Source organism: Pygocentrus nattereri, chromosome 4, assembly GCF_015220715.1.
Source record: "Pygocentrus nattereri isolate fPygNat1 chromosome 4, fPygNat1.pri, whole genome shotgun sequence".
Taxonomy (NCBI): Eukaryota; Metazoa; Chordata; class Actinopteri; order Characiformes; family Serrasalmidae; genus Pygocentrus; species Pygocentrus nattereri.
The window spans coordinates 49,546,457-49,555,801 of record NC_051214.1 but is presented as its reverse complement, the minus strand read 5'-3'; positions in this window follow the sequence as shown (position 1 = coordinate 49,555,801).

Sequence of the window (9,345 nt, the reverse complement as noted above, 5' to 3'; positions counted from 1 at the left end):
TCCTCGTAGGATTCAACACAAACATCAATAAAAAAACAGCTACACTTCACTGAAATGAACAATTACATATATAATCTATGAAGTTCTGGGAGAAGATCTTTCAGACGGACAAAACCAAGATGAATGACAATTGGAGAAATAAAGAAATGAAGGAAGTACCTCATGGGTGAAACGGTGCCTCCAAAGTGAGTGAGTAATGTCTCGCTTTATAGTAGAACCGTAAACTCAAAACATGCTGCTAAAAGGAACTGTGGAGATTTTCAGGGACGAAATAGTGGAATGTTCTTGACTGGCCAAATCAATCACTACTTACTGAATCCCATTTCCTTTAAGACAAGAGTGAAGGTAAAAGACCCTGAGACAAGCAAAAAGACTGCATTACAGGAAAGATACCAGCATCTGGAGATGTTTATGTGTCACACACAGCCAAATGTCTTTAGACCGAGAAGAAAATCTGTGCGGTATGTTTCTACCGGTTTCTGCACTGTATGACATCAATATATACACACATAAACATTCAGCACTCAGTAGTCAGAATGTGTTCATACTAAGATTATGAATATGCAAATTAGAAGAATATAGGTTTGGTTCCTCACGTCTCACTGCGTTCCAGCCATTTCATGCATTTGATCTCCTCAGCAGCACCTGATCTAATGTACTGATTGATTTATTGGAGGAATTGTGTAGTTGATTGTGCAGCCCAGTTTTTACTGTTACATTCTATTGCTTTGCTAAATTTCCTCTATCTATCAATTGATCTATCGATCTATCTATTGTTTATTTATTTATATATTTATTATATATATATTTTTCCATAGGCCTGTAGATCAGTTGGTAAAGCCCAATATTCAACATGACCAGCTTATTAATGCAGTTCTTATGTAAAGTAGAACTAACGAAGCCCTAAAATGGGATATTATATGATTCCCCGATATAAATATCCTCAATCGCACCTCATAAGCAACGTTTTATTTCAACTCTAAGTTCAAAGCCAAAAATATTAAAAGGCCTCCGTGTCCTGATACTTACAGACTGTACTGTGTACAATCACTACTGCAAACCTGCCAGCTTTGATACACTACACACTTAAAAATGATGGTTCTTCAAAGGTTCTTTAGTTAAAAAAAAGGTCCTATATAGAACCATGAACATTCAAAGAATCCTTTGCATGACTAAAGGGTTCTTTGTATCATGAAAGTGATGTTCAGGTTGATGACCATACGGTAGGCATATTCCTATCTTCTTCTTCTTCTTCTTCTTCTTCTTCTTCTTCTTCTTCTTCTTTCGGCTGCTCCCTTTAGGGGTCGCCACAGCGGATCATCTGCCTCCATCTTGCCCTATCCATTGCCTCCTTTACTTTCACACCAACCATCTCCATGTCCACCTTCACTACATCCATAAACCTTCTCTGAGGTCTACCTCTTCTCCTTCTACCCGGCAGCTCCATCTCCAACATTCTTTGCCCAATATCTCCACTATTCCTCCTCAACACAGGTCCAAACCATCTCAACCTGGCCTCTCTGGCTTTATCTCCAAACTGCTCCACCTTCACCGTCCCTCTGATCTGCTCATTTCTAATCTTGTCCATCCTGGTCACTCCCAACGAAAATCTCAGCATCTTCATCTCCGCCACCTCCAGCTCAGCCTCCTGTCTTTTAGACAGAGCCACAGTCTCCAAACCAAACATCATAGCAGGACGCACTGCTGTCTTGTAGACCTTCCCTTTCACTCTTGCTGCTATCCTTCTGTCACACATCAGCCCTGACATCCGTCTCCACCCACTCCATCCTGCCTGCACCCTCTTCTTCACCTCTTTTCTACACTGTCCATTGCTCTGGATGGTTGACCCAAGATACGGTAGGCATATTCCTATATAGAACCTTTTTTGAAAAGGGTCCTAGATAGCACCAAAAAGGGTTCTGCTGACATCGTAACAGTAGAAGAACTGTTTTTGGTGCCATGTAGAACCATTTTCAGAAAGGTTCTTTATAGAAGCATCTATGGCACAGATAGTTCTTTGAGTGTTCATGGTTCTGTATAGGATCCTTGAAGAGCCATAATTTTGAACTGTTTAATTGAATCTCGCTTTAACTCGTTAGAGGAGCAGTTTGCCATTTCTGTCTATCCTTGTTTGGAGCTTGATTGAGCACAAACGTGAAGAAATGTTTTCAAATCAAAAATGTGAGGTTTAATCACTAAATTTATCATATTGAGTCTCGTCTTTTGGTCATATGGGACTGACTTTTAACAACACAACGGAAAATAAGAACAGAATAATGTACAGAAGCATTAAAATCATATAATCAAATTAGCCATATTAGATGTTCATTCAGGGCATAAATATATACATTTTAATAACTTTAGACTTTGAATTTTGTTTTTGGACATGAATGGGTTAACATGGTCTTCCTCTACATCATGTATTCCCATATATACTCAGTCATATAAGTCAGATCAGAAAAAAAAACATCTATTTGCACTTAAAGGCAGTTTCATTGATCTACACTGTAAGAAATAAAGGTTTTGTGCAGGTACAATTTATTCATCAAGGTACAAACAATGTTGATGTTCCCTCAAAGGTACTGCGTGTTTTTGAGGTCTGATTGTGCACTTTTGAAAAAGCTTCTCCCTGGAGTGCATATGTGTATCTTTTAATAACCTATTTTTAAAAACAGATCCATAAAACATAAAGACAAAGTCTAAAGATAACATGGAGACAGTGGATTCACTACAACTGTATACACACACTCACCCGCCACTTTATTAGGTACAAGTTCAGTCGCTTGTTAACACAAACAGCTGATCAGCCAATCACACGGCCGCAGCTCACTGCATTTAGGCATGTAGAGGTGGTCAAGACGACCTGCTGAAGTGCAGACCGAGCATCAGAACGGGGAAGAAAGGGGATTTAAGGGACTTTGAACGTGGCGTGGTTGTTGGTGCCAGACGGGCTGGTCTGAGTATTTCAGAAACTGCTGATCTGCTGGGATTTTCACACAGAACCATCTCTAGGGTTTACAGAGAACGGTCCGAAAAAGAGGAAATATCCAGTGAGCGGTCAGTTGTGTGGACGAAAATGCCTTGTTGATGTGAGAGGTCAGAGGAGAACGGGCAGACTGGTTCCAGATGATAGAAAGACAACAGGAACTCAAATAACCAACCAGAATCTCTGAGGAACGTTTCCAACACCTTGTTGAAAGTGTGGCACGAAGAATTAAGACAGTTCTGAAGGAAAAAGGGGGTCCAACCTTTTACTAGCAAGGTAAACTTATGGTACACTTATGTTCTCTAAATAAAGGCACCGAAAATGTACCCTTGATGGTTCCACCTGTAACAGTTTGTCTTTTTTTCTGTGTAGCAGCAGAACCCTCTTCTGTACTTGAGACATTAGTCTGCAGTTGGGGAGAGTTTTCAGAAGACAGTACTTGCTGACGCACACTCATTACTGCTGAACCCAGCGGAACAAATTACCAGCGTCGTGTCATTCCCCAATATTGTTATGCAAGTTTTTAGAACAATTGTCCACACTGGTCTCATTATTTTAGGCTTATGGTGGCTTTAAAAGTTTGGGGACCTCTCGTCTTCTTTTAAAGTTCTCTGAGAATTGTTTGATGCTCTTTGTTGAAAGTTCTGCTCTGCATAAAGTCTCCGTCATGACATAACTTGACAGGAGTATTTTTAATGGTCGTTTTCAAGTAATTCTACATTTCTGCTGCTGCAAACAAACCACTCTGAATGGCTTTGTTTACATCCTTATCGCCGAATTATGCAGTGGGTAGAGAAGTGTAGGGAACTTTTACCACCTCTGATGATCATAGAGAGACAAAAGTGCCAGCAGATCCTCAGAGGATTCTCCACTAACATCATTAAAAGACCAGTTGCGGTTTACTAAAATTAATAATTGCATATAAGATCTACACTCTTAGCAAAAAGGGTTTTGGTGCTCTTTTCAAAAGGGTGCTACCTCACAGCTCCCCCTGTTCTCCGTGTTTTGCATTGCGTTTAATTTCAGTAATCAATGTTCAATGTGGCTGTATTTTGGAGATACATTGCATTTCAGTGGGATTTAGCTACAGAGAAAAGTTATCTACACCTCAGAGCAGCTGAAACTGACTCTGAGAGTTTTTTACTCCCTCCTCCTCGTCTACGGCCCAAAGACAGGATCAGAGAACGAGCTCACGTGGATCCCCAACACCACACCGCTTCAGCTTTCAGTTATGCCTGTTTTCCAACTTTCAGAAGCTGATAGAGCTGCTGAACTGATCTGAAATCCAGTGACTGCCTTGTTAGCTCAGTGCTAACATAACAGTCAATAGCATTATAATAGCAGATCAAATCAAAGGTGCTTATACAATTACTGCTGTGAGAATGAATGACTGCTGCTCATGAGTAACTGACAGAGTCATGAACCCCACAGAGTCCAGTTAATGCAGCTACCAGTGTTTAAAGTAGAATTTAACAGGGTTATCAGTATCAGCATTGACATAAGGAGCCAAGTTTAGCAGCAGTTGATGTAGAAATGCTCACTAACCCAACACTTGTGTTTCATCGCAAGATCACTGAAAACGTTCATAAATAGCTTTCAAATCAGGATCAGGATTGGTACAAAATCTTCAGTACCAGTTCAGTTCTGCCAGCGTTAAATACCCAGAAATTCATTCTTGGTTGTAACATGGATTTTTCCTTTACTGCTATGTTTTACTTACTGCACATCTCTGCATCCTGCTTTCTTTTCCTCTTTGAAAAATAAGCCTCTCGTCTCATCATGTTTCATCATAAATCTCGCGCTTTCATGAACCGCAGCTGTGTTTGTCAGGATTTGTGAAGCTGAAACTCCGTCAGGAACCCTGTTTAAGTCGAAGGCGCTTTGTAAGTCCAGGTCTCAAAGACAGAACTTACACGATGAAGCATCTCTAGATTATGGAGCAACTGTGCTTTTTTTTTTTTGCAATAATCTGTTCTGGGCTGAAGATGTTATGAGGTGGTGGGAAGATTGAGGAAGGGGTGAGATGTACAGTTACCATCTGACTTGCATGGGTAAAGGTAGCCCTTTATTTGGATGGTCAATTGTAGATGCTGTATAGATGGTCAGTGTATACTAACAGTCAAATAAATATCTATTAAGTGTAATTGAAATTGAAATTGCATGTAAAAGATTCAATGAAATCTATCACTAAACAACCCCTCGCCTTAATGTTGTTGATAATCGACTGAGCATCACCAGAAAGTGTGTTAATAATGTAGTGGTCTGCAGATCATCTATAGGGGACAATCCAAATGAAGTGTGATCAAAAAGAGATGCCAGCATGTTTCGGTTAACGGAGTCCAAAATAAGAGTAGGCTTTAAATGGTGTTCATAAGCCCCTTCATGACTACCGATGTAGACCTCCTGCGATCCAAGGTAGTCTTGGGACACTGTGGTCAGACGTGTTTCTTCACATGTGACACAGATTGTAAGTGTTACACGGCAATGCAACTCAGTCTGAAAAGCCAAATCAGATTCAGGTGAATTTTTACGCCAATCCAACTCAACGTTCCTCATAATTTTGCTCTGCCAAGACCTCATAAACATTTGGGGTTATGTTTCCTTACAAGAGAAATTTCAAAAGAAATGGCCAAATGAGAATGAGGCAGCAGCGTCACGAAATCCCAGGACAAGAACCAAAGAAGTGGTCGAGCCCTTTTTACCGCGAGCTCGAACAAATACTGGGTGACGAGCTCATCTGGCAGTCAATGAAGCCTCATGAAGCCTCCTGTGATCCTGGTGAAGATAACAGTGAGAGCTCTGGGGGCGACTGGCGTTCGTTGGCAGTGATGATTGTTTACCTCTGGGTGGGCCACGTGAAGCAACGTGAGGCATTGTTGCAATGCAGATGTTGGTCACTTTAGGAGCTGATCTGTTCAGAGTGACGTCGCATACAGATCACATTTAAAAGATATTCAAATCTAATTTGGGCCACTTCTACCTGCTGTGTGAACGTAGCCAAAATGATACCAACTGAAAATTTAAGAGTGGCAAGTAAAAGTATGTAAACTTCTGTAAACTAAGGGGGATGAGCATGAGTGTCTCTTTCCTCCATGCAGGTCAGTATTTTGTTGAATATGTCATTTTTGGACAGCTTGAAGTCTTGAATGGAGTGCATACGCTTGCTGGACAGATGCTCAGTCAAGCTCGTTAGATGTCCTTTTGGATGGTTAGAGCGAGGCAAGGTTGGTATCTCTTCACCACTTCACTTCATTTTTGGCTCTTGGTATAAGAATTTTCAGTGAGTCTGTAATCAGCGGAGGATTTAGTGATTGTGGAGCTTGAATGGCTCTTCAGCTTGATGGAGAACATGTTGTATGTGGTTTCATATAGAGCCTTTTTGAGAAGGGTTCCATACAACTTCTACTGTTCTAACCTTGACGTTGCAACAGCACAATCATCTTTGGTGCAACACAGAACCGTAAATAACACATTCTCTGTCACTCTGATGGACCATTTCACCATGCAAGAAGTCAATTAAGCATGCAAATGGGTCTTTGAATGTTCATAGTTTTTATACAGAACCTTTTTCTTTACTAAAGAATTCTTGAAGGACCCTCTTTTTTTAAGTATGTAGAGTATTGACAATTTCTGTAAAAGAATCGCCGTGAATTTCTTGGATGCTATAACATGTAAAATCAGTGCTTACGATATAATTAACTGTGAAACGGCAGTATGAAAGTCGGAAAGTGTCACTTGAATGTCTTACATGCTTCAAATGTCTGTGTTTCTGTCAGAAGTAGCGTCAAACCCAGGCTGTATTCCAAACGGCTGTGTCCCCTAAATAGCATGCCAGTTATGACAGCTTAAAGATTCTAGCCTCTACAGCCAACTAGTGCATCGTTTATCGAGCGCAGATGTGTTTGAGTCCCAAACGACTATTTCTTAGCTATATTATTTACTGTTGGGCTGCAGGATCCAGTATATAAATTCTCATGTAGTGCACTATGTAGGGAGCAGGGAGCCATTTGAGATTCAGCCCCAGCAAGAGCAGAGAGCGCCACTGTATTGGGGCGATTTGAGTGAAGGTGATGCTTTAAACAGTGCTGTGTTATCATATCAATATACAGTGATGGGCGACCGAATGTCCTTCTCCATGTTTGCTTGGAAAAGGAACATTTCTTGGCTTTATGTTGAGTATTATTAATAATAACTTTTATATATTATTATTATTTTCTGAGAAATGGGTGTATTTCATCTTATTTCATGTTGATCACCATTTTATAAGCAATAATCTACTTCATTTCATGCCTTTAACACCCTTTCTGTGATAAAATTGCAGTAATGCACAGACTCTTTTGGCTTACTGCTTCATTAAAATGAAATGTATTAAAAATGTAAGTGGATTCAAGCATCACCTTTCTGAGCACCTTCACAGTCAGGCGGCCGGTGGTTGGTTAGTGTAGTGGTTAACACCTCTGGCTTCTATGCTGTAGACTGGGGTTCAATTCCCTGCTTGGACAAACACCCTACACTATACCAATAAGAGTCCTTAGGCAAGACTCCTAATGCCGCCTTCGTCTGTGTAAGATGATCAAATTGTAAGTCGCTCTGGATAAGAATGTCAGCCAAATGCTGGAAATGCCAGCATCCTTTAAAATTCCCACTCATCAGTGCAAAACCCACCACATTCAGTAACGATCCAAATCCAACAGCTCTTTTATTTTTCCAAAAAAAGTCTCTATGTACAATTTGTGCAAAAAACATTAAAGGTTTCAAGGACTACATTGTAAGTTCATTTCAAGGCACATACATGGGACAATGACGACAGGTTCGTAATGCGAGAAACAGAAAACAGAGTAAAAGGTCGCTTTGGTTCCTATAAGTCTCCCTGGATTATCCAGTTCACCCAGTCTACAAACCAAAACACAGCAGAAAGCAGGCTGGTCATCAGGTTCTGTGAGAAACGGAATTGCTCAACATTCATAAAAGTGATATGGCTTCTACTTAGTGTGCCCTTAAATGACCAGGGGGATGTGCTGGGCTCTCTGTTCACAAAGAACAGCTAAAAAAGTTGGATGCTGGACATGGCTTTACCAAAACTAACCAAGCATGTGTCCTTTTATCAGAATTAATAATTGTCAACTGTATATATTTGGCCCAGTCTTACAAAAGGCATGACCTTCTCCACTGGAACACAAAGAGCCGGGCACACCAAAGGTCTTGGGTGTGTTCAGCTTCAGTTTTGTTCATTGCCGTTTACTGTAATTATTCCAATCTGAATCAATGTGCTTATTCAGTGTAAGGCCTGGCTGTGTGCTGAGCTCAGACACGAGCCAGAACCGCACAGAACATTCTACAGAAACACTGCTGTTTTTTTTCGCTTTCAGGTCATCTGGGGAACATACAGAACAATGTTCACCCCACAAAAGACCAGCCAGTGACTCACTCTGACTCATTATTATGCAAAACGCCGTATCTTCACTAATGTCATCTTTTGTTGTCGCACTAGTTGTCGGCGTAATTGCTGTTTCCCAACGTGTCATTTCTGTTTCGGCGTTCATAACGAACATCGTTATCACCAAATCTACGTCTTCCTGTCACATGTTAAGAGGCTTGACTTTTTCCCAACTAACCACAGTGAAAAACTCTGTGAAAAATAAAATTACAAATTAAAAAAACAAACAGAAACAAGCAGTTTGGATTCAATCAGTGCAACAGTTTGGCAAAAATGTCTAATTAACCCAATTTAGCCCAAAGGTCGTTAATCAGCCGAGACAAGTTTGAAGTTTACCGCTTTAGTTCTAGAGCTGGAACTATGAGGCGAGCAATGGAGGTACTGGCACATGTTCTTAAATACAGTACCCAAAACAAAGGTTACTTGACTTGTAACAATAGTAGAACCTTTTATAGAGCCATTTTTAAAAGGAACAGTACTGGAACTGTTTGTTTAGCATCGTTTGAAAATATGTTCTTTACACTGCATGAATATTTTGCTAAGTCTTTCTTTTACCATCCCACCATCTTTTACCATTTTACCAAAATCAGTTCTAGGTATCAACCAGGTAACTATGAGCTGCTCCAAAGTACTAGGTAATTATTTAGTTTAGCCTGGTGTTAAGCAACCAGAAGGTTTAACAATTTACAATGATATGCCAAACATGTTCTAGATATTAACTGAGTAAATGTGAAGTACAAAGAACTACCAAAATGGTCTAAATTGTTCTGAATTGATGAATAGGTTCTAGATATTTCACTGGTAAAGGACGATGTAAAATATCTTCTAATGATTTGGAATTTTAAGGTGGGAAATACAAACATTCACCAAATTTCACTAATGCATTTAAACAGGTAACTAATGAGGAGAAAAACGAGGCACA